General features: G+C 37.8%; 1 protein-coding gene across 22 annotated transcripts in view; it reads left to right on the forward strand.

The window, feature by feature from the left end:
- The window catches only part of R3HDM2 (R3H domain containing 2), a 162,680-nt gene that overhangs the window by 15,631 nt on the left and 120,249 nt on the right, over positions 1–26,800 (forward strand). For 17 of the 22 annotated variants that reach the window (XM_061416721.1, XM_061416719.1, XM_061416730.1 and 14 more), the window contains exon 2: positions 16,722–16,842. The exons of the other annotated variants lie outside the window; for them this stretch is intronic. The gene's annotated coding sequence lies outside the window, so the exon portion shown is untranslated. The remainder of the gene's footprint in view (positions 1–16,721; positions 16,843–26,800) is intronic. 22 annotated transcript variants of the gene reach the window in all.

Consider the following 26,800-nt stretch of genomic DNA (forward strand, 5'->3'; position numbering starts at 1 on the left):
GGTATGTGGGCTTCTTATTGCAGTGGCTTCTCTTATTGCGGAGCACAGGCTCTAGTCATTTGGACTTCAGTAGTTGCAGCGTGTGGGTTCAGTAGTTATGGCTCATGGGCTCTAGAGCTTAGGCTCAGTCGTTGTGGCTCATGGCATTAGTTGCTCTATGGCATGTGGAATCTTACCAGACCAGGGATCAAACTGGTGTCCCTTGTATTGCAAGGCAGATTCTTAGCCACCGGACCACCAGGGAAGCCTGGTTATAGATTTTCAATTAAGAATTACCAGCATTCACTTGCTACTGTTTCATGTTACAAACCCAGCATTTCCTTTGGTGTACCATGAGCCTAGTACATTTCTAAGGTACAGTATTAGCTTAGAAATCAGAGGAACTCAGTTTACTATTGGTCTTTGTTAGAATAAACATTACCCATATGTTTTCTGTCCAGGTTAGTTCTTTCGTAGAAGGTATTCTCTTAGTTTCTGGTTCTTCTCTATTTTTACAATAGAAAGAGTGATCTTTAAGTGAGGTTTACAGAACTGCTTCCAAAGTAATACGTCAAGAAGATTTATGAAAAGAACAACTTATTCATTTACTCAGCTGTTTAATAGGTACCTGTGATAGATTATCTACTAACGATAATAAGATAGATGCGACATCGTCCTTATTGTCAAGGATTATCATCATTCTCTATTGTCCCTATTTCATGTTTTATTTTTATAGATTACAAAAAAGTAAATACACTACAAGGTCATGAGTGTTACAGTTCAGTTCAGTTGCTCAGTCGTGTCTGACTCTTTGCAACCCCGTGGACTGCAGCATGCTGGGTCTCCCTGTCCATCACCAACTCTCAGAGTTTACCCAAGCTCATGTCCATTGAGTTGGTGATGCCATCCAACCATCTCATCCTCTGTCGTCCCCTTCTCCTCCTGTCCTCACTCTTTCCCAGCATCAGGGTCTTTTCAAATGAGTCAGCTCTTCGCATCATGCGGCCAAAGTATTGGAGTTTCAGCTTCAACATCCAATGTTTAATATCCACATGCCACACAGCAACATCCATTGTTCCTTCAAAAGAATACTCAGGACTGATCTCCTTTAGGATGGACTGGTTGGATCTCCTTGCAGTCCAAGGGACTCTCAACAGTCTTCTCCAACACCACAGTTGAAAAGCATCAGTTCTTTGGTGCTCAGCTTTCTTTATAGTCCAACTCTCACATGCATACATGACTACTGGAAAAACCATAGCTTTGACTAGACGGACCTTTGTTGGCAAAGTAATGTCTCTGCTTTTGAATATGCTGTTTAGATTGGTCAGACTTTTCTTCCAAGGAGCAAGCGTCTTAATTTCATGGCTGCAGTCACCATCTGTAGTGATTTTGGAGCGCAAGAAAATAAAGTCTGCCACTGTTTCCACTGTTTCCCCATCTATTTGCCATGAAGTGATGGGACCGGATGCCATGATCTTCGTTTTCTGAATGTTGAGTTTTAAGCCAACTTTTTCACTCTTCTCTTTCACGTTCATCAAGAGGCTCTTTCGTTCTTCTTCACTTTCTGCCATAAGGGTGGTGTCATCTGCATATCTGAGGTTATTGATATTTCTCCCAGCAATCTTGATTCCAGCTTGTGCTTCTTCCAGTCCAGCATTTCTCATGATGTACTCTGCATATAAGTTAAAGAAGCAGGGTGACAGTATACAGCCTTGACGTACTCCTTTCCCTATTTGGAACCAGTCTGTTGTTCCATGTCCAGTTATAACTGTTGCTTCCTGCCCTGTATACAGGTTTCTCAAGAAGCATGTCAGGTGGTCTGGTATTCCCATCTCTTGAAGAATTTTCCACAGTTTATTGTGATCCACACAGTCAAAGACTTTGACGTAGTCAGTAAAGCAGAAATAATTGTTTTTCTGGAATTCTCTTGCTTTTTTGATGACCCAGCGGATATTGATGATTTGATCTCTGGTTCCTCTGCCTTTTCTAAAACCAGCTTGAACATCTGGAAGTTCACAGTTCACATGTTGTTGAAACCTGGCTTGGAGAATTTTGAGCATTACTTTACTAGCGTGTGAGATGAGTGTAATTGTATGGTAGTTTGAGCATTCTTTGGCATTGCCTTTCTTTGGGATTGGAATGAAAACTGACCTTTTCCAGTCTGGTGGCCGCTGCTGAGTTTTCCAAATTTGCTGACATATTGAGTGCAGCACTTTAACAGTAGCATCTTTTAGGATTTGAAATAGCTCAACTGGTATTCCATCACCTCCACTAGCTTTGTTCATAGTGATGCTTCCTAAGGCCCACTTGACTTCACATTCCAGGATGTCTGGTTCTAGGTGAGTGATCATACCATTGTGATTATCTGGGTCATGAAGATCTTTTTTGTACAGTTCTTCTGTGTATTCTTGCCACCTCTTCTTAATATCTTCTGCTTCTGTTAGGTCCATACCATTTCTGTCCTTTATTGTGCACACCTTTGCATGAAATGTTCCCTTGGTATCTCTAATTTTCTTGAACAGATCTCTGGTCTTTCCCATTCTATTATTTTCCTCTATTTCTTTGCACTGATCACTGAGGAAGGCTGTCTTATCTCTCTTTGCTCTTCTTTGGAACTCTGCATTCAAATGGGTATATCTTTCCTTTTCTCCTTTGCTTTTTGCGTCTCTTCTTTTCACAGCTATTTGTAAGGCCTCCTCAGACAGCAGTTACAAGGTGGTAATAAAATGTAGTATGAGAGCAAGGAGAAAGAATGCTTAATTCTAAATGACGGGTTCAGAATCAACTTTTCAGAGAAGGTAAAATTTGAATTAGTCTCAGTGGACTCATTAATTCAACCAGCATATAAATAGCTACAGGATTAGGTGCTGGAGGTATTAAAAAACAAGACGTAGTCCTTACCTTCAAAGAGCATAGACTGAGAAGTCATGATACTGCAGCCTGATGAATTCTGAGCTAGAGGAATGCACAAAGTGCTTGGGAAGCACAATAAAGATCTGTAAAGACTTTCTGTCAGGGAGTTAGGAATCTTGAAGGTATGATAGGTAGTTAACCTGAAGGAGTTAACAAGGTGGACAGGTACTTATGAGGAAGAGAGTTCTAGGGGAAGAACTACCTACATAAAGGGTGGAGGTGTAGAGCTGAACAGCATACTGCCTTTGTGAAACTTCAAGGACAGGGATGTGCCTTCACATGGGATGTTTATGGGGATTGTTTAGAGAAAAGGCTAGAGAGGTAGGTAGGGGCCTGATCTTGAAGGCCTTATTTCATAGGCTGCAATGAATTTTGTGTTACAGTATGAAAACTACTGAAGGATTGTATTTTTAAAAGATTGCTTGTAGCAATGTGGGAACTGGATTGAAAAGAAGACTAGAACCAGGGAGTACAATTTAGAGGCTAATATATAATAAATAATCCAGGTAATAGATTGTGAGGCTCTAATGTGGTCCTGCAAATGCATAGAGATGTACAGATTCAAGAGATGTTTAAAAGGTAGAATCTGTTAGACTTGGAAGTGTGTATGTTGTGTATATATGTGAGTATAGTTGTAAGTGAGAGGGATGAGCTCTTGAATGATTCCTAGTTTTCTGGATTCTATGCCATGGTGGATGGTGACCATCATTTATATGAGTTAGGGATCAGATCAGACCAAATCAGTCGCTCAGTCGTGTCCGACTCTTTGTGACCCCATGAATCACAGCACACCAGGCCTCCCTGTCCATCACCAACTCCCGGAGTTCACTGAGACTCACGTCCATCGAGTCAGTGATGCCATCCAGCCATCTCATCCTCTGTCGTCCTCTTCTCCTCCTGCCCCCACTCCCTCCCAGCATCAGAGTCTTTTCCAATGAGTCAACTCTTCGCATGAGGTGGCCAAAGTACTGGAGTTTCAGCTTTAGCATCATTCCTTCCAAAGAAATCCCAGGGCTGATCGCCTTCAGAATGGACTGGTTGGATCTCCTTGCAGTCCAAGGGACTCTCAAGAATCTTCTCCAACACCACAGTTCAAAAGCATCAATTCTTCGGCGCTCAGCCTTCTTCACAGTCCAACTCTCACATCCATACATGACCACAGGAAAAACCATAGCCTTGACTAGATGAACCTTTGTTGGCAAAGTAATGTCTCTGCTTTTGAATATGCTATCTAGGTTGGTCATAACTTTTCTTCCAAGGAGTAAGCGTCTTTTAATTTCATGGCTGCAGTCACCATCTGTAGTGATTTTGGAGCCCAGAAAAATAAAGTCTGACACTGTTTCCACTGTTTCCCCATCTATTTCCCATGAAGTGATAGGACCGGATGCCATGATCTTCGTTTTCTGAATGTTGAGCTTTAACCCAACTTTTTCACTCTCCACTTTCACTTTCATCAAGAGGCTTTTGAGTTCCTCTTCACTTTCTGCCGTAAGGGTGGTGTCATCTGCATATCTGAGGTTATTGATATTTCTCCCGGCAATCTTGATTCTAGCTTGTGTTTCTTCCAGTCCAGCGTTTCTCATGATGTACTCTGCATATAAGTTAAAGAAGCAGGGTGACAATATACAGCCTTGCTGAACTCCTTTTCCTATTTGGAACCAGTCTGTTGTTCCATGTCCAGTTCTAACTGTTGCTTCCTGACCTGTATACAAATTTCTCAAGAGGCAGATCAGGTGGTCTGGTATTCCCATCTCTTGAAGAATTTTCCACAGTTTATTGTGATCCACACAGTCAAAGGCTTTGGCATAGCCAATAAAGCAGAAATAGATGCTTTTCTGGAACTCTCTTGCCTTTTCCATGATCCAGTGGATGTTGGCAATTTGATCGCTGGTTCCTCTGCCTTTTCTAAAACCAGCTTGAACATCAGGAAGTTCACGGTTCACATATTGCTGAAGCCTGGCTTGGAGAATTTTGAGCATTACTTTACTAGCGTGTGAGATGAGTGCAATTGTGCGGTAGTTTGAGCATTCTTTGGCATTGCCTTTCTTTGGGATTGGAATGAAAACTGACCTTTTCCAGTCCTGTGGCCACTGCTGAGTTTTCCAAATTTGCTGGCATATTGAGTGCAACACTTTCACAGCATCATCTTTCAGGATTTGGAATAGCTCAACTGGAATTCCATCCCCTCCACTAGCTTTGTTTGTAGTGATGCTTTCTAAGGTCCACTTGACTTCACATTCTAGGATGTCTGGCTCTAGGTCAGTGATCACACCATCGTGATTATCTGGGTCATGAAGATCTTTTTTGTACAGTTTTTCTGTGTATTCTTGCCATCTCTTCTTAATATCTTCTGCTGCTTTTAGGTCCATCCCATTTCTGTCCTTTATCGAGCCCATCTTTGCATGAAATGTTCCTTTGGTATCTCTGATTTTCTTGAAGAGATCTCTAGTCTTTCCCATTCTGTTGTTTTCCTCTGTTTCTTTGCATTGATCGCTGAAGAAGGCTTTCTTATCTCTTCTTGCTATTCTTTGGAACTCTGCCTTCAGATGTTTATATCTTTCCTTTTCTCCTTTGCTTTTTGCTTCTCTTCTTTTCACAGCTATTTGTAAGGCCTCCCCAGACAGCCATTTTGCTTTTTTGCATTTCTTTTCCATGGGGATGGTCTTGATCCCTGTCTCCTGTACAGTGTCACGAACCTCATTCCATAGTTCATCAGGCACTCTATCTATCAGATCTAGGCCCTTAAATCTATTTCTCACTTCCACTGTATAATCATAAGGGATTTGATTTAGGTCACACCTGAATGGTCTAGTGGTTTTCCCTACTTTCTTCAATTTAAGTCTAAATTTGGCAATAAAGAGTTCATGATCTGAGCCACAGTCAGCTCCTGGTCTTGTTTTTGCTGACTGTATACAGCTTCTCCATCTTTGGCTGCAAAGAATATAATCAATCTGATTTCGGTGTTGACCATCTGGTGATGTCCATGTATAGAGTCTTCTCTTGTGTTGATGGAAGAGAGTGTTTGTTATGACCAGTGCATTTTCTTGGCAAAACTCTATTAGTCTTTGCCCTGCTTCATTCCATATTCCAAGGCCAAATTTGCCTGTTACTCCAGGTGTTTCTTGACTTCCTACTTTTGCATTCCAGTCCCCTGTAATGAAAAGGACATCTTTTTTGGATGTTAGTTCTAAAAGGTCTTGTAGGTCTTCATAGAACCGTTCAACTTCAGTTTCTTCAGCGTTACTGGTTGGGGCATAGACTTGGATTATTGTGATATTGAATGGTTAGGGATGGATGTTTGGAAATAAAGGTGAGGTCTTTGGTTTTGGACTGGTTGAATATGAGGTATCTGTAGAACCCTGTGGAAATATGTAATACGAAATTAGATGCTTCAGTCTGAAGTTGAAGAAAATCAGGGCTGGGGAGAGATTTAGGAGTCAACATCATATACCTTGTAGTTGAAGGGATGGGTTTGGTTCCTCCAAGGATCATGTTAAGACTGAAGAGCTAAAGGCTGAGAGCGCCTTGGAGAATACTGACAGTTAAAGATGTGATTAGTGGCAGGAGCCCTGGAAGAAATATAGGAAGCCAGGAAGGTAGATGGGAATCCAGTAAAGTACTATGATAGGATTTTAGAGGAGAAACTTTCAAAGAGGAGGAAGGTAATTGTGTTTGTGTGTAGTGGAAATGTCAAGTATAAAAACAGAAAGGACATGAAAGTGTGAGTGTTAGTGTTGGTCAGTCGTGTCTGACTCTTTGTGACCCCATGGTTTGTAGCCCACCAGGCTCACCTGTCCATGGGATTTCCTAGGCAAGAATACTAGCCATTTCCTTCAGTGGGGGATCTTCCCAACCCAGGGATTGAACCTGCATCTCCTGCATTGCAGGCAGATTCTTTACCGTCTGAGCCACCACGGAAGCCCTTACTTACTGGATTTGGGTCATTGTTGACATCAGTGAGAGCAGGATCACTGGAGTGATGAGGGCAGAGGCAAAATTGCATTGTGTTGAGGAATAAATAAGAGGTGGGAGAAAGTAAACTATTTTTCAGGAAGATTACAGAGAGATGGAGAGAGAGAACAGTAGTGAGAGTAGGTGGAGTTCAGAGAAAAGTTTTTAAAAAAGAATTAATCAACTTATTTATTTTTGGTCATGCTGCATGGCATGTGGGATCTTAGTTTCCTCACCAGGAATTGCGGTGAGGATTGGGGTGAGGGATTGAACCTGCACCCCCTGCATGGGAAGTGTGGAGTTGTAACCACTGGATTGCAAGGGAAGTCCCACGGGAGAGTTTTTTAACGTGAGAGACTTGAGCATATGTATATGTTCAGTGAATGAGCAAGGCGTTAGAGAATGGTGATAATGGAGTGAAGTCCTTGAGTGTGAAGAGAAGATGAACTCCAGAGCAGTTCAGTTCAGTTGCTCAGTTGTGTGCGACTCCTTGCAATACCATGTGCTGCAGCACACCAGGCTTCTCTGTCCATCACCAACTCCCAGAGCTTGTTCAGACTTAGGTCCATTGAGTCAGTGATGCCATCCAATCATCTGATCCTCTGTCATTCCGTTCTCCTCCTGCCTTCAGTCTTTTGTAGCATCAGGGTCTTCTCCAGTGAGTCAGTTCTTCACAGCAGTCCTTCCAGTGAATATTCAGGACTGATTTCCTTTAGGATTGACTGGCTTGATCTCCTTGAAGTCCAAGGGACTCTCAAGACTCTTTTCCAACACCAGAGTTCAGAAGCATCAGTTTTTCGGTGTTCAGCTTTCTTTATGGTCCAACTCCCACATCCATACATGACTGCTGGAAAAATCATAGCTTTGACTAGATGGACCTTTGTCGGTAAAGTAATGTCTCTGTTTTTTAATATTCTGTCTAGGTTGGTCATAGCTTTTCTTCCAGGGAGCAAGCGTCTTTTACTTTCATGGCTACAGTCACCATGTGCAGTGATTTTGGAGCCCAAGAAAATAAAGTCTGCCACTGTTTCCATTGTTTCCCCATCTATTTCCCATGAAGTGATGGGATCGGATGCGATAATTTGTTTTTTGAATGTTGAGTTTTAAGCCAGCCTTTTCACTTTCATCAAGAGGCTCTTTAGTTCCTCTTCACTTTCCATAAGGGAGGTAGAATTATTTTTATGTCTTTCATTAAGGTAGAGGAAAAGGTCAAGAAAGGGATGGGGACAAATGCTTGGTCACTGAACAAAGGAGTTTGAGGGAGCTTCTGACTTTAGGGCCTTGATATTCCTTGTGATGGAGGAGACTTATCCTTTTGGGTTAGGGGGCTGGTGTGTTGTAATAAGAGAGTCGGTAAAATAGAGCCCTTGAGAAGAGACAGAAATTTGAATAACTGTTGAGAGAATGGGAAGGATAGTTGCCAAGGGGTTTGTTTGGCTAGGATGGCAAAGGTAGGGTGAGGTGGTATAAGGGTGGGAATGCATTTCAAGCAAATAGAAGAGCCTGGGCAAAATCCCAGGAATGTTAAAGACTATGGTGTGTACGGAGAGGTAGCATTATTTTGATTGACTGGAGAGAATATCTGTAGAGCCTAATTTCATGATAGGCTTTAAGAGGTATATTATGGAATTTGAAATATTTTTAGGCAAAGAGGAACCTCTGAAGATTATCATCAGAGAAATGGAATGGTTATTTTACAAGGGTAACTCTGGTACCAGTTTTGAAAAATACAATGGATTAAGAGTAGAGGGAGAGACATTTGTTAGGGATTATTATAGTCACGCAGAAGATGTTGAAATCAAGATAGAGATGGGTATGGTGGGTAAGAAACAACCGTCAAATATAGCTTGAAAGAGCAGTTTATTTCTCACACTACATGTTCATCAGGATAGATTCGAATTTTAGTTATTCAGGGATAAAGGCTAAAAGGCCAGTAGAGGAGCTACCATGGGAACATTGCCAGCTGCTTTGCTGGAGGAAAAAAAGAACTCTGGAGGTCTTGTCCCATTAACTGATTTCTCTGCCTGTCAATGATGGAAGTGGAGAAGAAGGGACAGGAGCTAAGACGATCAGATGGATCCAGGAGATGGTACCAGAGTTTGGAAATTGGTTAAATATGGGAGGAGAGAGAAGTAATTGTGAACAAATGACTCTCAGTTTCTGTCTTAGGTGACTGGGCGGTGTTAACAGAGATAAGAAAGGGGGCAGGTTTTAGGAGTATCTAATTATATAGAATAGATATTAACAGACCTAAAGGGAGAAGTAGACAGCAATACAGTAATAGGAGACCTTAATTCCCCACTTTTATCAGTGAGTAAGTCATCAAGACAGAAAATCAACAAGGAAACATTAGCCTTAAATTACAAGTTAGACAAGATAGACTTAACAGACATGTATGGAACATTCTATCCAAAAGCAAATGTGTATCCAAATACACATTCTTCTCAAGTGCATTTGGAACATTCTCAAAGATAATATGTTAGGCACAAACAAATCTTAATAAGTTTAAGAAGATTTGAGTCATATTAGCAATCTTTTTGACCACAGTGGTATAAAACTAGAACTCAGTGACAAGAGGAAAACTGCAAAATTCATAAACAGGTAGAGCTTAAGCAACATGCTACTGAATAATCAATGGGTCAAAGAAGAAATAAAAAGAAAAATTAATAAATACTTAGAGACTAATGAATATGGAAATACAATGTACTAAATACAAAACCTATAGAATGAAGCAAAAGAGAAGTTCATTGAGAAAAGGCCAAAGTTAAGAAACAAGGCAGATCTTAAATAACCTAACTTTACACCTCTAGGACTAGAAGAACAAGCTAAATCTAATGTTAGTAGAAGAAAGGAAATAAATATTATATTAGAACTAGAGTAACAATAGCAAAGATGAATGGAACTAGGAGCTAGTTTTTTTTAAAAAAGATAAAATAGACAAAACCTATAGCTAGACTTACTAAGAAAAAAAGAGGACTCAAATAAGAAATCAAAGAGGAGACGTTAACACCTCATATCTCAAGAGACTACTGTGAACAATTACATGCCAACAAATTGGACAACGAAGAAGAAATAGATAAATTCTTAGAAACATACTACCTACCAAAACTATATCATGAAGAAATAGAAAATCTGAACCAAACCCCATTACCCCATTAGAGATGTACCTCATTTTTTTTTGAGATTGGCTTTATCGTGCTTCACAGATACTGTGTTTTTTGTTTTTTAAACAAATTGAAGGTTGGTGGCAACCTTGCATTGAGCAAGTCTTGTGGCCCTGTTTTTCCAGTAGCAGTGATTCACTTTGTGTCTTTGTGTCACAAATTGGTAATTCTTACAGTGTTTCAGACTTTTTCATTATTATTTGTTATGGTGATCTGTGTTGAGTAATCTTCTGTGTTACTATTATGTTATCTTGTCATTTTTTAGCAATAAAATATTCTAAAATTAAGGCATGTACATTGTTTTTTTAGATGAAATGATATTGCACAATTAACAGACTACAATATAGTGTAAATGTGCTTTCATATGCACTGAAAGGCCAAAAAATTTGTGACTTGCTTTATTTTGATTTTTGCTTTATTACAGTGTTCTGGAGCCAAACCTGTAGTATCTCTAAGGTATACCTATATTAGTAAAGAGATTGAATCTGGATCAAATAATCTTGATTATTGAGTAATCAAAAAACTTCCAACACGCAAAAGTCCAGGACCAGATGGCTTCACTGGTGAATTCTACCAGACATTTAAAGAACTATTAACAATCCTCAAACTCTTCCAAAAAGTAGAATAGGAGGGTACACTTCAAACTCATTTTATGAGGCTAGCATAACCCTGATACAAAAAAACAGACAAGAACACTGGAAGTATAGAAAATTACAGGCCAGTATCCCTGATGAATATGATGCAGAAATTCTCAACAAAATATTAGCAAACTAAATTCAACAGTACGTTAAAAGGATCGTTCACCATAATCAAGTGGGATTCATTCTGGAGCTGCAAAGGTGGTTCAGCATCTGTAGGTCATCAGTGTGATACGTCATATTAACAAAATGAAGGATAAAAATCACATGATCTGCAGTGGTGCAGAAAAAGGATCTGACAAATTTAACATCTGTTATGATACAAACTTTCAACAAAGTGGGTATAGAGGGAATGTACCTCAACATCATAAAATCCAGATTTTTTAAGAAACGTTTTCTTCTATTAAAGCAATTCTTTAAATCAAAATTCTTTGTAAACTCCTCCTATGGATAAAAACCATATATTACAAGCCCTCAGCTAACATACTCAACTGAAGCTGAAGGCTTTTCCTTCCCACTTTTATTTGACATAGTTTTGGTGATTCTAGTCAGTGCAGTTTAGCAAAAAACAGGCAAATAATAAATAAAATTATTAAAATTATTAAAAAGGAATGAGGCATTCAGATCAGAAAGAAAGAAGTAAAACTGTCACTGTTTGCAGATGACATGATATTATATATAGAAAATCCTAAACACTGTTAGAATTAATGAATGAATTCAGTAAAGAATTAGAATTAATGAATGAATTCAGTAAAGTTGCAGGATACAAAATAGGTATACAAAATCAGTTGTGTTTCTATATGCTAATAACTCAGAAATTTTCAAAATAATCTCGCTTTCAATTGTAGCATAAAGAATAAAATACCTAGAAATAAGTTTGACCAAGGAGGTAAAAATCATTTACAGTTTATTATAAGATCTGTAAGACATCAGTGAAAGAAATTGAAGAAGACACCGATTAGTGGAAAGATATTCTCTGCTGACGGATTGGGAGAATTAATATTGTTAAAAAGTACATACTGAAAAAGGTCCATACCACTGAAACCAATTTACGGATTCAACCCCTATTGTATTTCTCATTACATTTTTTACAGGGAACAAACAATCTAAAATTTGTGTGGAACCACAAAAGACAGTAAATAGCCAAAGAAATCTTGAGAAAGAAGAGCAAAATGAAGGTATCATATTTCCTGATACCAAACTATATTACAAAGCCATAGTAATCAGAGCAATGTGATATTGGCATAGAAACAGATAAGTAGATTAATAGAATAAAGAGCCCAGAAATAAACCTATGCATGCATGGTCAGTTCATTTATGACAACAGAGCCAAAAATGTACAGTGGGCAAATGATGGTCTCTTCAATAAATTGTGTCGGGAAAACTAGACTACTGTATTGTACCAGACACAAAAAATGGTTCAGAATGGTTTAGAAACTTGAACATATGACCTGAGACTATAAAACTTCCAGAAAGAAACATAGGCAGTAAGCTCCTTGGCATCAGTATTAGGATTCTTTCGATTTAACACCAAAAGCAAAGGCAGCAAAAGTAAAAATGAATTAAGTGGGACTACATCAAACTAAAAAGTTTTGCACAGAAAGGGAAAGGGAAAGTGAAGTCACTCAGTCGTGTCTGACTCTTAGCGACCCCGTGGACTGCAGCCCACCAGGCTCCGCGTCCCTGGGATTCTCCAGGCAAGGATACTGGAGTGGGTTGCCATTTCCTTCTCCAATACATGAAAGTGAAAAGTGAAAGTGAAGTCGCTCAGTAAGGGAAGCCGTCAACAAAATGAAAAAGTCTGCTGTATGGGAGAAAATATTTACTTATCATATACTTGAAAGAGGTATAAATGATTATATATAAAAGTTATAAGGATTTATTGGTACAACACAGGGAATATAGCCAGTATTTTAAGGTAATGGAATATAAACCTTGAAAAATTATGAATCACTATATTGTACACCTGTAGCTTAGGTAATATTGTACATAAACATATACTTCCAAAAAACTCATATATTTAAAAAAAGGTTAGTATCCGAAATGTTCTCATGCAGCTCAATAGAAAAAAGACCAGTCTGATTTTAAAATGGGCAGAGGAGTATTGTTAGGAAGTTCACTTTTGGAAATATAGTTGTCTAAATGAATCTGGGGCTCTTCAGAGGGGCCAGAGGTGTTTAGATTTTGAAGTACTCTGTACATGAATATTGTTCAATCCATGAGAAGAAATAGGGTCATGGAGACAGACTTACAGAGTGATAAGAAAACTGAGAGGAAACTCCAGGAAATACCAGAATTTAAGAGGCATTTCTGGCCTGAGGGCATTGGATTTTAATGTGAAGATTGATATTTTGGGGACCAAGGCAGGCTATATCTGTTTCTGACATAGAACCCTCTTGTGAGGAAGGAGCAGCTGTAAGCTGTGAAAAGCTGCTGCTTTAACATGGTAGAGTATGTTAGCTCTGTTATTGTGTTGATGGTGGATTTATTTTTATTGGTCCTTAGACGGAATGCATTTTAATTTTTTATTTGAATTTGGATATATTTGGCAATTCATGAAATTTTAGTAGTTTTAGTAAAGTTATTGTAGTAAATTTTAGTAAAGTTATTAATAGCTCATAAGCTAGTTGCCAGGACAGAGAAAGGCTAAAAATTGATCCAGTCTCCCCATATACTTAGAAGGAATATAAGTGAACAGAGAATGTGATATCACAGAAGTATAATAGCACATATTAGATGATTTAATCCTTAGAAGGTCGTCCCTGTGGATCAGTACTGTATTATCCCTATTTACAGGCGAGGTTCAGGGAGTGTCTTTTTCTGTTCAAGGTGCTATAACAAAATACTGGGTGGCTCATCAACAGAAATTTATTTCTCACTGTTCTGGAGGCTGAGAAGTTCAAGATCAAACATGGTCTGATTCTGCTGAGGACCCTTGTCCTGGTTAATAGCCTTCATCTTACTGTGTCCTTTCATGGTGAAAGGAGCTAGCAATCTCTAAAATCTTTCTGTGTAAGACAGTAAGTTCATGACCTCACCACCCCAGAGGCCTCACCTCTTAATATGTTTGGAGGTTAGGATTTAACATGAATTTGGGGAGGATACATTCAGACCATTGCAGAGAGGTTAAGTTAGGTTATTCATTGTGCAGCCAGGACAACCCACTTTCATGCTGAAGTCTGCACTTGTAAGCATCACCTGGAATTGCTTTTTATTAATAGAACACAGCAAAATTTATACTGGATAGCCAGGAGCTTGGGTTAAAGTTGCTGCTTGTTCTTTTTTACCTCCATGTTTTTATGTGTAATTCCAAACCTGAAGAAAAATTGAAGGAGTGATATAATGAGCACCCATATGATTTTACCTAATATTTATCGAATATTTTGTCACATTTGTGCTTTCACACCTTCTTTTCCCACTTCCCTCCTTCCCTCTCTTTCCCTCTCTGTCACATTCTACTTCTCACTTCCGCTTCCCTCCCTATACATATACACATTATTATTATTAATTTTTTTTTTACTGTGTATTAGGAAATTTCAGACATCAGGAAACTTCACCCAGAATTGCTTAAGCATATGTCACCTAGGAACAAGGTATTTTCCTATAATACTACAATATTGTTATAAAATTCATTATCTTCTTTAAAAGAGTTTACAGTGATATAATAATTATAGTGTATGCTCAAATTTCCTCAATCATATTAATAGCTGAGATACTGTTTTATAGCTGTCCTTCCAATCTTGGATTTATTCAAGTATCATGAATTCCACTTATTTTTTATATCTTTTTAGCTTTTTAGTTCAGAGCAGTTCTTTCCATTTTTGTGTCTTGGGTCATTGATACTTTTGAAGAGTTTAGGCCAGTTGTATTGAAGAATGTTTCACAATTTGGATTTGTCATGATTATGCCATGATTTTTTTAAACAGTTTTGACAAGAATACTGTTTAGGTAACGTGTGCTTCTCTGTGCACACAATGTCATTTTGCCGCATTATTGGTGATAAGTTTGATTACTTAGATGAATTGATATAGGCTGCATTTCTTCTTTGTAAAAGTGCCTTTTTCCCTTTGTAATTAAGAAAATATCTGTAGGATGGTGCTGTTAAGATTGTATGATTCTTTTTCTCTACGTTTTACCCAGTAGTGTTAGCATTTGTTGGTGATCCTTGCCTGAATTAATTATTACATTGGTGGTTACAAAATGTTGATTTTGTCATTCCTTCTCCATTTACTAGTTGGTGTTATTCTATAAAAGAGAACTTTATTTCTCCTGTTCTTTGTTTTTGAGGATCACTATAGATTTGGTATTAAAAAAAATTCAAAATGTTGCAGTCATTTATCAATGTATAAAATACTGACAGTATTTAGTATTATACATACAACAATTGTTGTCAGTCTGGTCAATCGGAGCGCCTTCAAACTAATTCCTATGCTTTTTTGACTTGTCCTGGTCAGGTTCTGAGAATTTCTTTACATCCTGCCACAACAAGGTATTTTGGGTTCACTCTGTACTTTACTTGCAAGGAACCCTGACTCCTTTAGTGGGGAATGGTTCCTTTAAAGGGGAACTGCTCATATTTAATTATCTATCCTTTGCCATCTTTATGGGGTCAGTTATTTCCAGTACAAAAAAATGAGTGGATTCCAGACCTAAGACCCTTCTGTGTCTTCCTAGAAGTACTCAGTAATAAAGTGTCTAAATTGAATTATTTCTCAGAATGAAGTAATGTTGATGACTTGCCATGGGAAATAATGGGATGTTGTTTAGAAAATTGGCATTGTATTTTTTTTCCTCTAACTTGGTGGTGACATGTGAAGGTGAAAACAAGTATTTGTATCCTTTTTACTCTTACATAATCCATGCTTTTTTTTCTGTGGTGTAGTGACTTAAGAGTTGTTTCCCTCTTTGTTATTTTCTGCTCTCTGAATTAAAATCTCCTTAGATAGGGAACCTTGTAATCCAGCTCTTTAATACTTTGTATTTTGAACCTGCATGTTGTATTCATCTGCACATACACTTTACACATTGGTTTGTGTACACAATCTATGAAACTGACATGAAGTTAGGGTGTTTATTGTATTGAACGTTTATGCTGGAGCCTGGTTTTATGGCTCCTTATGAGGTCTGATATTTCAGAAAATCCAAAATAGATTTGGCCTTAGAATTGAGATCTTGTACACCCTAATGACTAATGGCCCAACAACTTGAGAACATCCTGCTATGGGACTATATGTGAAATGAGACATGTCAGTCCTTTCTACAAAACTTTTTTTCCTTGATTTTTAAAAATTGAAGTATAGTTGATTAACAGTGTTGCGCTAATTTGTGCCTTACAGCAAAGTGTACAAAAAGGTTTTGCGTTGAAGGTGAAACTCCTTAAACCTATCTATATATTCCTTTGAAGTGCAAACAAATAAATAAGCTGTAAGGAAATTGCTGTTAACATTAAATTTTTTTTTTTGGCCACGGCATGTGGGATCTTAGTTCCCTGACCAGGGACTGAATTGGTGTCCCCTGCATTGGCAGCATGGAGTCTTAACCACTGGACTGCCAGGGAAGTCCCATGTTTTGTTGAAATATTTAAAACTCTATCCCTGTGGAAGGAACATGGAATATATTTTTGGAGGAGTGATGTTGGTCACTTCCAGAAGTTATAGGTAATAAATATTTTAATTACATGGCTTATGTATTTGTTCTTTTATATGTGGATGTCTACTCTAAGAGTATTTTAAAAATTAGCTGCCTGGCAACATAAATGTGCAGATATTAAAATGAATTGCATGCCTTCCAACTCTTTCTGTTACTTGGCTAAATTTAGAACCCTGTAGAGCTTCTGCAGAATTGAAATCTCAGGGGATTTTAATAGTGAAGACAGATAATATTTGGCTCTTCGAAATAAGGTAGAAAAAAAATAGCTTCAAATTAATTTTTGCACTGTCACCTGGGCTACTTAATTAAGGTACGGAGGCCAGTGAAAAGTCAAAACTGTTCTGAGAATTTTATTTGACTGTTGCTGAAAATTTGTTGGAGTTTAGATTCTGGGTGGTGAAAGGGATAATTTTTTTCCTCCTCCTAGGTGAATTGCTGGAGGCTATCCACTCTCCTTTCTCCAATGTCTCTTCAGATTATGCTTGATAAGTGCAGTTCTTTATACTTCACCAGGATGGATGAGGCAATACATCTGAGTTAGAGATCAGGTGAGCATTATGGTTGGGTACTGGTGGGTGAGTTTTATGACACTAGAATTGCTTTGCATATGTGTGGATTCAGACTAGTCTAGGATATTTTGAGGAGAAACTTATTCAGTGTATATTTAACTGTACGTGAAATAAAAATCTCTTGATGGAGTTGGATAGACATAAAAAATAGCAAATAAAAGGAATGGTAGTTTGAGTAACTAATTTAAATGTAAGTTAAAATAGGGACAGATTTTATATAGAGTGTATATGATGTGTTTACTACCTGACTTGGCAGTTGGAAATGTAAGGCTTTGGTGCTACTATGGTAAGAAATTTTGAGGACATTAGAAAAATGCTCCTAAATTATTGTAAACCAAGAAAATTCCCAGAGTGGAATGTAGGTTTTTTTATTTTCTGGCCCTGGATTTATACAAATGGTGAAATGTAAAAAAATTGAAAGACAGATCTGCATCTTATTCTCATCGTAAGCCCATGTGCCCTTTTTTTTCCCCTGCTCTCAATAGACTTACTGTTTAGTAAGACAAATGCCATGAGGAGGTAGTAGGATGGTTTTTCTTTTCTTTTTTTCTTATCTCTTCATAAATACCAAGGATTTCTCTTATGGTTAGGTGAAAAAGTCAGTTATTTAAAAACATTTCTAAAAAGGATAAAGGGGCTATAAATCAACTCTTGACACTTTTAAGTACACTAATAGACTTGTTTTCCAGTGCTCTTGGACTCCAGTTAGATGGTGAGTTCTTTTTTCCTGGGCTTTGTGACTATTTCTTTGGGCAAACTTTCTTTATATTATAGCTGAAATTTTTATTAAAGAATTTTAGTGTGTTTAGTCAACCACTTAGATAATAAACTTTCTATTTAAACCTGCTGCTGCTGCTGCTGCTAAGTCGCTTCAGTCGTGCCCGACTCTGTGCGACCCCATAGATGGCAGCCCACCAGGCTCCCCTGTCCCTGGGATTCTCCAGGCAAGAACACTGGAGTGGGTTGCCATTTCCTTCTCCAGTGCATGAAAGTGAAAAGTGAAAGTGAAGTCGCTCAGTCGTGTCCGACTCTCAGCGACCCCATGGACTGCAGCCCACCAGGCTCCTCCATCCATGGGATTCTCCAGGCAAGAGTACTGGAGTGGGGTGCCATTGCCTTCTCCGTATTTAAACGTAGTAATGTATAATTTTGTTTTTGTGAAAGAGTATAAATACTCAAATTCCCATTTGAATTCTGGGAGGAAAGCTTGTGCTTATTAACTTGCCCTAGCTTTCTGGAGACTCATCATTTTGATGTTATAAAGGGAACCTCAGTTAAATTTGAAAAAGAAAATATTATATGCTTTACTAGAGTAAAATCTTAGTAGTCTTTGGGGTGACAGGGAAGACTGTTGCATTTTTCCCTAGCTCCCAGGGATTTTCAGAGACACCTTGAGTATCAGATAAGGTATTTGGGACCATTAGAAAAGTCTTAGGACCATTTTAAGGCTATGGGATCAAAAAAAATTTTATGTGCATTAAAAGACCTTACTGGCTAGCTGTGGAGATAAACTTGATAATTTATGAACAAAACAACAGTAGATATAGTGGGTTAGATTCTATAGTATAGATGGAATGTTGTAGAATTTAGTTGTATCTAACTGTGCAGTATGCTGCTGCTGCTAAGTCGCTTCAGTCGTGTCCGACTCTGTGTCATCCCATAGACTGCAGCCCACCAGGCTCCTCTGTCCCTGGGATTCTCCACGCAAGAACACTGGAGTGGGTTGCCATTTCCTTCTCCAATGCATGAAAGTGAAAAGTGAAAGTGAAGTCGCTCAGTTGTGTCTGACTCCTAGCGACCCCATGGACTACACAGCCTACCAGGCTCCTCCGTCCAGCAAATATAAAAGAAAAAAGATAGAAATCAATGTAGGAAGTATGGATAGAGGTAGGAATTGAACTGGGCTTCAATAAAAGATTAGTATATAAAATTTATTTCATTTCAGTGGCTATATTTCAAATATTTATATTTTTCTGAGAGTTGCTTATTTAAATAACTTTACTATGAAAAATTTCAAACATTTGAAAGCAGTGGAATAGTTAATGAACTTCCATATGAAGTTGTTAGCTTGTGGCTACTCTTACTTCGTCTATAATCCTATCCCCTTTCCTGACTGTCTTGAAGAGAATCTGGTGTATGATTTCACCCTGAATATTTCAGTATATACCCCTAAATAATGACTTTAAAGACATAATATCAATACCATTTATACTTCTAAAATAATAAATAGTAATTCCTGAATATTAAATATTTGGTGTTCATATTTCCCTGACTGTATCATATTTTCTAAACAGCTTGTATGTTTAGTCAAATAAAGTCTGTATCTTGTAGTTGGTCAATATATGTTTAAAAATCACTTAATCTGAAAAATTCCCCCTCTCCTTTTTTTTTCCCCTAGTGTATTTGTTGAAGAAACTTGGTTATCTGTCCACTAATTTCCCACAAAGTGGATTTGATCAGATTCAGTGTTTTTGGCTAGAATACTTTATAGTGTACTTCCATTAGGAGGAAGTGTGTGATGTCTATGAGTCTAATTTTCATGATGTCAGCAGCCATTGATGAACCTTGTCTACATCCTTTATTGAATTTCATTAGTGGTTATAAAATGATATTCAATTTGTATTATTTTAAAATTTATTTTAGCTTGAATTTTTTTTAGCAGTTTTATTTTTTAGTATTTATTTGTTTTATTTTTGGCTACTCTGGGTCTTCATTGCTGTGCGTGGGCTTTCTCCAGTTGAAGTGAGTGGGAGCTTCTCTTTAGACGTGGCGTGCAGGCTTCTCATTGTGGTGGCTTCTTGTTGCAGAGCACGGGCTCTAGGGTGCGCGGGCTTCAACAGTTGTGATACATGGGCTTAGTTGCTCTGCGGCATGTGAAATCTTCCTGGACCAGGGATTAAACCCATGTCCCCTGCATTGGCAGGCTGATTCTTAACCAATGGACTACTAGGGAAGTCCTGGAATACTTTTATAAAGGGATACTTCCCTCATTATTTACTTGGTTACTTTCAGGTGTATTTTATACAGCAAAGGTGAGACAGTTGCTTTGAATTTTCATTTTAATTAATGAATCTTTATTTTCAAAATAGTTTGTTCACTGCTGCTGCTAGTGACTGTTAAGTTTTTTGAATTGTCATTATGAACTCATCAATTTAAATATATTGATGTGTTTCAGTCTTATTTCTTTTTTGTTATTGATGTCTCATTTATTAACTCATAATGGCAAATGGAAACCTCTTTAAGTTGGCTTCAGTGTCCTTTTTTAAAAAAAAAAAAAAACCTTTTCCGTTTTGGCTACACTGCACAGTTTGTGTGATCTTAGTAGACTGAACCTGGGACCTTGGCAGTGAGAGTGGAATCATAATCACTGGACCACCAGGGAATTCCCTCCAGTGTTCTTTTCATGTGATCCTCCTAGTTTCTTTGTTTTCTGGTCTGACCTGATATTCAGAGATCCTCTTTTTCATTTACATTCATGGGCATGTAACAGCCATTGCCCCTTTTTTGGGAAATGGTGTTTAGAAGCCACAGTCTGGGTGCAAGAGGCACTATTACCTCGTGGATTGTTCATTATTTCTTGCTGTTTTTAGTGAAGAAGGCTAGGAAATAAGGTTTTTGTCTTTTTGAAAGCAAGTGTATTACAAGTTTGTTTCAGTATTTCCAATTCAAAGACAGGACTATAGATTTTTAAGTTCAGTATCTTTAATCTTATAGATTTGTATTTTTCAGATTGTGAAAATAATAATGTAATTATCATAAGAAATTTAAATAATTCAAAAAATGTAAAAGGTGAAGACCCTGACCCTTCCCCAGAACCGTTAGTTAACTACTTAACACAATTAATTTAAAGCCTTCATAGTGGATATTTTTTTCTTGTTTTTAAATTGAAGTATAGTTGATCTATATTATTAGTTTCAGGTGTACAGCATAGTGAGCCAGTATTTTTACAGATTATACTCAGTTAAAAGTTATTATAAGATAGTGCCTCTAATTTCCTGTGCTACATAATATATCCTTGTTGGTTATCTATTTTATATGTAGTAGTTTGTATCTCTTAACTCCATACCCTTAATTTGCTCCACACCCCTTTCCTCTCACCTCTGGTAACCACTAGTTTGTTGTTGTTTCACTGGAGAAGGAAATGGCACCCCACTCCAGTGTTCTTGCCTGGAGAATCCCAGGGACGGCGGAGCCTGGTGGGCTGCCGTCTCTGGGGTCTCACAGAGTCGGACACGACTGAAGCGACTTAGCAGTTTGTTGTTTTATATCTGTGAGTCTGTTGCTTTTTTGTGTGTATTTTCATTTGTATTATTCTAATTTTTCTTTATTTTTCCTTTAAAATTTTTACTTATTTACTTTTAATCAAAGTGTGGTTGATTTACTCTGTTGTTGTTAGTTTCTGGTGTGCAACAAACTAATTCAGTTATACATGTAAATATATTCTTTTTCGTACTCTTTTTCATTATGGTTTTTTATAAGATACTGAATGTAATTACCTGTGCTATACAGTAGGATCTCATTGTTTATCCATTCTATATATAATAATTTGCATTTGCTAGTCCCAACTTCCCAGTCCAACCCTCCCTTGCCCCCTATTGTATTATGTTTTAGATTCTGCGTATAAGTGATACACAGTATTTATCTTTCTCTGTTTGACCTATTTCACTAAGCATAAAATTTTCTGGGTCCATCCATATTGCTGCAGATGGCTGGATTTCATTCCTTTTTATGGCTGAGGAATATGTTTTGTGTATTGTGTGTGTGTGTGTTTGTGTGTATCTCAGTCTCACATTTTCTTTATCCATTCATAGGTTGATGAGCATGTTGTAGTGGTGGTTTAGTCGCTAACTCATGTCCCACTCTGCAACCCCGTGGACTGTAACCCACCAGGGTTCTCTGTCCATGAGGATTCTCCAGTCAAGAATACTGGATGGGTTGCCATTTCCTTCTCCAGGGGGTCTTCCCAACCCAGGGATTGAACCTGGGTCTCCTGCATTAGAGGCAGATTCTTTACCATCTCAGCTTTGAGAGAAGCCACAAGCATCTTGGTTGCTTCCTTATCTTGGCCATTGTAAATAGTGCTTCATGGATATTGGGGTGCATGTATCTTTTTGAATTAGTATTTTCATTTTCTTCAGATATATGCCCTGGAATGGAATTGCTGGATCCTCTGGTATTTCTGTTTTTAGTTTTTTTGAGGAAACGTCATACTGTTTTCCATAGTGACTCTTCCAAATTATATTTCCACTAATAGTGTACCAAGGGTTCCCTTTTCTCTGCATTCTTTCCAGTGTGAAGTAAGTCAGAAAGAGAAAGAAAAATACCATATGATACCACTTACATGTTCATAGCAGCACTATTCACAATAGCCAAAACAATGAATACAACCTAAATGTCCATCAACAGAGGAATGGATAAGGAAGATGTGGTACATATATACAGTGGAATACTATTCAACCGTAAAAAGAACAAAATAACACCATTTACAGCAACATGGATGCAACTAGAGATTATCATACTAATTGAAGAAAGTCAGAAAGAGAAATACCTTATTATATCACTTATATGCAGAATCTAAAATATGGCACAAACGAACCTGTTTACAAAACAGAAACAGACTTGTTGACATAGAGAACAGACTGGTTGCTAAGAGCCAGGGAGAAGGATAGATTGGGAGTTTGAAATTAGCAGATGCAAACTATTCAGTTCAGTTCAGTCACTCAATTGTGTCCGATGCTTTGCGACCCCATGAATTGCAGCACGCCAGGCCTCCCTGTCCATCACCAACTCCCAGAGTTCACTGAGACTCACGTCCATCGAGTCAGTGATGCCATCCAGCCATCTCATCCTCTGTCGTCCCCTTCTCCTCCTGCCCCCAATCCCTCCCAGCATCAGAGTCTTTTCCAGTGAGTCAACTCTTCGCATGAGGTGGCCAAAGTACTGGAGTTTCAGCTTTAGCATCATTCCTTCCAGTGAACACCCAGGACTGATCTCCTTTGGAATGGACTGGTTGGATCTTCTTGCAGTCCAAGCTACTCGCAAGAGTCTTCTCCAACATCACAGTTCAAAAGCATCAATTCTTCGGCGCTCAGCTTTTTCACAGTCCAACTCTCACATCCATACACGACCACAGGAAAAACCATAGCCTTGACTAGACGGACCTTTGTTGGCAAAGTAATGTCTCTGCTTTTCAATATGCTCTCTGCTGCTGCTGCTGCTAAGTCGCTTCAGTCGTGTCTGACTCTGTGCAACCCCATAGACGGTAGCCCACCAGGCTTCCCTGTCCCTGGGATTCTCCAAGCAAGAACACTGGAGTGGGTTGCCATTTCCTTCTCCAGAATATGCTATCTAGGTTGGTCATAACTTTCCTTCCAAGGAGTAAGCGTCTTTTAATTTCATGGCTGCAATCGCCATCTGCAGTGATTTTGGAACCCAAAAAAATAAAGTCTGACACTGTTTCCACTGTTTCCCCATCTATTTGCCATGAAGTGATGGGACCAGATGCCCATGATCTTAGTTTTCTGAATGTTGAGCTTTAAGCCAACTTTTTCACTCTCCTCTTTCACTTTCATTCATCTTTAGGTTGGTGCAAATGTAATTGCCGTGCTGGACCATGAATTTTAAATACATATAACTAGGCTCAAAGAGTCAGACACAACTGAAGCAACTTAGCACACACACAAGTACATCTTTACTAATCAAGATAGGAACCATTAAAATCAACACACTTTTTTATTTTATTTTTCAGTCAACACATTTTTGCCAGTGAAAAATGTTTGTTTATTCCTGTAGTGTGAATATCTGTGCTTCAGGATTCGTCGAACTCTTGGAAAGCATTTTCTGCCTCCTGCTGGTTGTGGAAGCATTTCCCCTGCAGAAAGCTGTTAAGATGCTTGAAGAAGTGGTGGTTGGTCAGGTGAACGTGGCAGATGAGGCAAAACTTCGCAGCCAATTTATTCAGCTTCTGAAGCGTTGGTTGTCCTGGAGAAGAACTGGGTCCTTTCTGTTGACTGATAGCAGCTGCAGGCATTGTAGTTTTCAGTGCATCTCACTGATTTGCTGAGCATACTTATCAGATGTGACAATTTCGCTGGGATTCAGAAAGCTGTAGTGAATTAGATTGGCAGCAGACCACCAAACAGTGACCATGACCTTTTTTTTTGGTTCAGGTTTGGCTTTGGGAATGCTTTGGAGCTTCTTGGTCCATTCACTGAGCTGGTTGTTGATGATTGTCATATAAAATCCACTTTTCATTGCATGTCATGATCCAATCAAGAAATGGTTCATTGTTGCCTAGAGTAAGAGAAGATGACAATTCAAAAGGACAATTTTTTTGATTTTTGATCAGTTCATGAGGTACCCACTTATTAAGCTTTTTACCTTTCCAGTTTGCTTCAAATTCCAAATGGTTGATGGTGAGTTCTTTAGCAACTTCTTATATAATTTTAAGAGGATCAGCTTTGATGATGGTGCTCAGTTGTCATTACCTTCCAATGACCGACCACTATGCTCCTCATCTTCAAGGCTCTTGTCTCCTTTGTAAAACTTCTTGAGTCACCACTGCACTATATGTTCATTAGCAGTTCCTGAGCCAAATGCGTTTTTGATGTTGTGGTTGTCTCCTCTGCTTTTTACAACCCATTTTTGAACTTGAATAAGAAAATCACTTGAATTTTCTTTTTGTCTAACATCATTTCCATAATCTAAAGTGTATATAAAACAAACAACAAGTAATGTCATCAGCAAAAAAAAACATAGAACAAGAAATACACATTAAAATGATGTATAACATAACCATATTTATTTAAGAATGTATTCCAGTATCATGACAAATTTCAACAGTGCAAAGCTGCAATTACTTTTGCACCAGCCTAATGTGTGTGTGTGTGTGTGTGTGTGTGTGTGTGTGTGTGTGATGGATAAACAACAAGGTCCTACTGTAGAGCACAGGGAACTATATTCAATATCCTGTGATAAACCATAAGGGAAAAGACTATGAAAAAATATATAGTATGTGTATAACTGAACCACTTTGCTATACAGTAGAAATGAACATGACATTGTAAATCAACTATACTTGAAAAAAATAAAAAATTTTAAAAAGACATTAGGGATTAACATTTTCTGAGGCTGGAAAAAGAAAGATAAGAAGTTATTCCTAATGTGAAAAATTACGTATTTTTAGATTTGCTCTTTGAATTGGTGTCACATTTATATGGTATAAGGTTCTACTGACAGAAAAAAATAGAGTGAAATTTTCTTCTTTTTCCTACCATATAAACCAGTCGTTTCCTCTTTCCAGGGGCAACTAGGGTTACCAGTTTTTGTGTATCCTGTGCACTTACAAGCATGAAATATACACATACATGAAAATGTGTCTATGTTCTTTTCTTCCTTTTTTAAAAAATGATTGTCTTGTACTTTTCTTACACATACATCAAGTTGTATGTGTTGTTGTGATTCAGACTTACAACATAGCATCAAAAATTTCCTTATTCTTGTTTGCATCTGTACAGTATTATGGGCTGTGTATGAAGTTTCTATCATTTACAATATTTATGGTTATTATTGTGCTATGTTATCAGTAAGGTTTTTAAGGCAAATCTCTACAATTTAAGATACTTTTAGGGGAAGAGTTGAGCACAGGGGCAAATCAGGAGTAGTTATGTGTGTTTCTTATTTAAGTAAGTTACATACATTTTTGCAAGCATTTTCCCTACTCTTTTCATAGTGACTTGTAACTCTTCAAAAAAAAAAGCATTTTGACTTTTTTCTCAGTTATAAACAGTGCTGCATTAATAACTTTGTACATATGTTATTTTGCATATTTGTAATAATTATTAAGATAATTTTCTAAAGGTATATACTTTGCAGTTTTTATAAACATTGTAAAATTGACTTCTAAATATATATGAAGTTTACATTTCTACCAGTAGTTGATTCGAGATTTGAGAGATAGGATTTAGTCATGGTGGATACATATAAAATAACCACTTTGAAATGTTTCCACACATGTATATTTGGTGTGCATTCAGCTTAGCCTAGTTCATTCAACACAGTTAACTGAGTGCCTCTGAACCAACGTAGTCTTTGCTCTCATAAGCAACTATAGCTGATTAAGCTATCAGGGAAGGCTTTCTGCAAGAGCAGAGCCTTGAAGGACAAGTGGGGCAGGGGAAATTCTAGATTAGCAGTTCTCAAATCTTAGTCTGACTTTTTAACTCTTTAAAAAATTATTACGGACTCCAAAGAACTTTTATTTATGTGGGTTATATTTGCCAATATTTACTATTTAGAAATTAAAACTCAGGAAACATTTAAATATTTATTAATTCATTAAAAATAGTAAATTCCTTACATATTAATGTATGACACACTTTAATTTTTTATATATAATTTTTAATTAAAGATTGCACTTCACTTGCAGTTACTAAAATATTGGCTATATTCCCTGCATTGTACAATACATCCTTATAGCCTATTTTATAACCAAAGAAATGCAAAAAAGCAAAATGGCTGTCTAAGAAGGCCTTACAAATAGCTGTGAAAAGAAGGGAAGCGAAAAGCAAAGGAGAAAAGGAAAGATATAAACATCTAAATGCAGAGTTCCAAAGAATAGCAAGAAGAGATAAGAAAGCCTTCCTCAGCGATCAATGCAAAGAAATAGAGGAAAACAATAGAATGGGAAAGACTAGAGATCGCGTCAAGAAAATTAGAGATACCAAGGGAACATTTCATGCAAAGATGGGCACAATAAAGGACAGAAATGGTAGGGACCTAACAGAAGCAGAAGATATTAAGAAGAGGTGGCAAGAATACACAGAAGAACTGTACAAAAAAGATCTTCATGACCCTGATAATCATGATGATGTGATCACTCATCTAGAGCTAGACATCCTGGAATGTGAAGTCAAGTGGGCCTAGCATCACTACGAAC

This window comes from Bos javanicus, chromosome 5 (genome assembly GCF_032452875.1).
Source record: "Bos javanicus breed banteng chromosome 5, ARS-OSU_banteng_1.0, whole genome shotgun sequence".
NCBI classification, from domain to species: domain Eukaryota; kingdom Metazoa; phylum Chordata; class Mammalia; order Artiodactyla; family Bovidae; genus Bos; species Bos javanicus.